Raw genomic sequence first — 3,952 nt, forward strand, 5'->3', positions numbered from 1 at the left:
AAAATCAAATCAATAGGAAAAAATTGCAGAAAATTCAAAAATGGCTTGCCCAGCTGATTTGAAAAATGTTCCGGAGGGCTTGGCAGCGAAAGGGTTAAGGGAAATAGGGACCCTACCATTGCTGACCTCCTGAAAATGTTGGTAGCATGGCTTATATGCCTGCTATGTGGTTCAAAAGCTTTTTGTGTCACAGACCCAGAGCAAGTACAGAAAAGTCAGAAGTCCTTATCTGCATAAGTTGGTGATCTGATGTAAGGAAACCAGAGGGTTAACATACAACCAGGCAGCTAGTATTTGTAAAAATGAGAAGTCAGTGATGGCAGCCTCTGTTTCTCTCAAGAAAGGTTCTGTAAAGTCCAACTCTGGGCTCAGCCACCTGCCCCTCTGGAGGCCCCCCAGCATGAATAATTTTTTGTTACGCTTACCTTTTTCCAAAATCTTCAGGGTGGTCACTTGATTCCTCTTTGGTCTATGCCTGGGGGTGGTTGGCCCTTGATGATGGGGGACCGTCCTGATATATAGTTGACCGAGCTTACACTCTATTAATAGATCTGCTTGCAATTAGCCTACTGATGATTCTGACATCTGAAGCCTAGAATCATATTGCCCTCTGCCATTAAAGACTATTCCGTCATGAGAGTCCTCTTTAGCTCCATTGGGTGTGGTTCATTCCTCTGCCCTTTTGGCAGAGGTTTTCAGTACAGATACAGGTGAAACTCGAATAATTAGAATATCGTGCAAAGTTCATTTATTTCACTAATGCAACTTACAAGGTGAAACATATATGAGAGAGACTCATTACATGCAAAGCAAGATAATTCAAGCTGTGATTTGTCATAATTGTGATGATTATGGCTTACAGCTCATGAAAACCCCAAGAACTCCAAATCCCCAACCTCAAAAAAGTAGATTATTACATGCAATCAATAAAACAAGGATTGTACATAGAACAATATCAGACCTCTGAAAAGTACAAGCATGCATATGTACTCAGTACTTGGTTTGGGCCCCTTTTGCAGCACTTACTGCAATTACTTTTGCACAATATTCTAATTATTCGAGTTTCACCTGTATGCAAGACTTAATGGGTCAAATAACCCAGTTATTTAGTGACTGCCAACAGAGGCTCCCACACCTTATGACCCCTGCAGAATCTACATTTGATTTACCCGTGGCCTTCTGAGCGTCAAAGACTGCCTGATTCTGATTTGCTCCAGTCTTTGCCAGACAAGCTTATCCTGGAGGATTCACAGTTTTCTGCTATGTAAAAGAGACTGTTTTGGCTCTTATTGATGTGTGCATCACTATGAAACTAGAGGATCAGTTTGTTCCATTGCTGTTTCCAGTTTTGGGTCTTATAGAGCCCCTAAGGACTTCCCATTACACCCACTGTTGCAGCTTTTTATCTAAGTAGACTGGAAACACCCTGACAAGCTTTTTGCTACCCCCAAACACTTTCTAACCTTGTAACCATTTAGGGAGGTTTTTGTACAAAAGTGGACTATCTAGACTGTGGATCCGGCAGTGTCCCACCTGAACAAAATGACCATCAAAACGTTGAAAGATGCACCTGTCTTTAAAGACCCAACTAATAAGCGATTGGAAGCCATTTCTAGAACACTGTTCCCGCTGGCAGGTCCTGTTCTTCAACACATCCTGGCTGTGACTTTACATAGTCAGATGATTGCTGACTGGTCAAAATCCCTTAAAAGGCATCATAGCAGTTGACTCCTCAGTTATAGAATGTGTTGCGCATATGGCTGTAGCTCTAAATTTCCATTTGCTGGAGATTTCCCGCATGGGTCTCATGTCAAAATACACACATAGGACACTTGTCTAAAGTACTGGATGGCTGAACCTGCATCTAAGAAGCAACTGGTCCTCTTGGCCTTGGAGGGACCACATCCCTTTGGATCTAGCAAATAAGTAGGAAGATGAGGTTGAAGTAAAGACTACATAATGTTGTAACTGGAGGAAATGAAAAATTGCTGAACTCAGAACCGAATGTGTAGATCAGAGTTGAGCAAACAACCTAGCCCCCTGGGTAGTGAGTAAAGAGAGGACATCCCGGGAGCCTGCCATGTCCCACCAGGAGAACAAATCTGGGTGATCCAAACCGGTGGAAACAGCGGACATCCAGTCAAAGATAGAAGAGGGAGATGAGGTGAAACGAGTCAACCAGAATATTTCCCAAACCCGTAAGGTGTGTAACATAATTGGGCTCAAATCAAGAGGCCATTTGGAAGCTGGAAGTCAGGGGAGATTGGAGACCAAGATAGGGTGAGAGTCCACCATGTACATAGTGATCCACAAGGGCGTTATGTTGAGAAGATAAGAGGGTGAGTGGGGCAATCTGTGCTGCCTTGTAATAGTTGGTCAAATTAGGAACCCCCAGTTTGGAACAAAAAAGTATGCGTTTATTGACCCTGTCAATCTCCCCAAACAAACCACAGGACATCCCTCTGAACGATACGGAGAACATGAGCTGGTACATGGACCTGCAAGACCCTAAAAGCATATAACAATTTTGGGAAAAGGTAATTTTTATTGCATTGATCCTGCCAATCCAAGAAATATTAAAATGTTTCCAAGAGGACAGAAGTTGTCTAAATTGAAGAATAAGCCCAGGGAAATGTGCTTGGTAGAGAGACGAATAAGTCGGTGACAAAGTAACCCCTAAATAAACGAGTTAGGGTTTCCAGGGAAAGGGGGAATTTTGTTGTAATTATAGTATAGGAAGAGAGAGATACATTCAGTGCTAGCAATATCGTAGGGTTAACCCGCAAACCCGACACTTTAGCAAATTGTTCTAAGGAACTCAGCAAATTCGGTACTGAAATGTGAGGGGTTGTGAGAGTCATTAAAATGTCATCCCCAAACAACGACAGCTTGTGTGAAAAGCCTGCAAAGGTCAGTCCCCTGACATCCTTATTGGCTCTAAGAAAAGTAGCAAGAGGTTCCAAAGCCAAGATGAAAAGAATGGACGACAAGGGGCAACCCTGGAGGGTACCCCGGTGGCTTGGGAAGTATGGAGATGGGAATATTGCTGAAAAACCATCTGGACCCGCTCTTTTACCAGACTTCAGATCACGTAACGCAAAACGAACTTCGTCCTCTGTTATGTCAGCATCAATGGATTCCTTACAAGAAGGTGGAAGTGAGGGGAACGTTATCGAATCGAATAAGGAAGAGACATGAGGAGGGAGGAGTAGGTTCCGAATGCAAATTTTCAAGGTGGTGGTGGTGGAATTCCTCCAATTCCTTTGTTGTTTCTTTACTAAAGCAAGCACAGCCTGTGTAGAAAAGCCAGTCTCCTGTCAGCAGCTGAAAAGTGGAACCCATGCTCTTTGTGGGGAAGCAGTGGTCTCATTAAGCCATAGCTCTGCAATCAGCAAAGCTCATATTCCCCTTTGACTGTAGAGGTCTAGCTCTGACAACGAGGGGTGTGTTGGACCTTCGCAAACGGAACGCTGACTCTTTACAGAGAGCAAGGGTCCCACTCTGCAGCTGCTGGCGGTGCACAGGCTTTGCACATCTCCTTTTGATGCACTTGTAATGCATTGAGTTAATTTAGACTGAAAGTTCAATTAGACTTTAAGGTTTTAATGGGTCAAGTCTTATCAGAGTGGAAAAAAAACCTCCTCAATGCAGCTTATCTCCCTTTTAAAGGATATATATATATATATAAACTGAAAAGCAAAAAGCTAAAGTTGAACTATGACCTACCATTAAAAAAAAAAAAAAATTGCGCTGCAGCACTTAATTATAAATGCATCTGCACTTATTTTCTCTTAGTCCTCGTGTTAGGTTGCACAAGTACCAGTTGAGCCTGCCAGTGATGTTTACCTAATGCAACTTCCTGTGATGGTGTTGCACGGTGCTGAATTCAGACTTGCAACTCTTATTGAACTACAGTGAGATGAGATGATTTTGAAGGGTTTGCATTGTCACC

This window comes from Nanorana parkeri, unplaced genomic scaffold, assembly GCF_000935625.1.
Source record: "Nanorana parkeri isolate BGI_ZX_2015 unplaced genomic scaffold, ASM93562v1 scaffold331, whole genome shotgun sequence".
In the NCBI taxonomy this organism is placed as follows: domain Eukaryota; kingdom Metazoa; phylum Chordata; class Amphibia; order Anura; family Dicroglossidae; genus Nanorana; species Nanorana parkeri.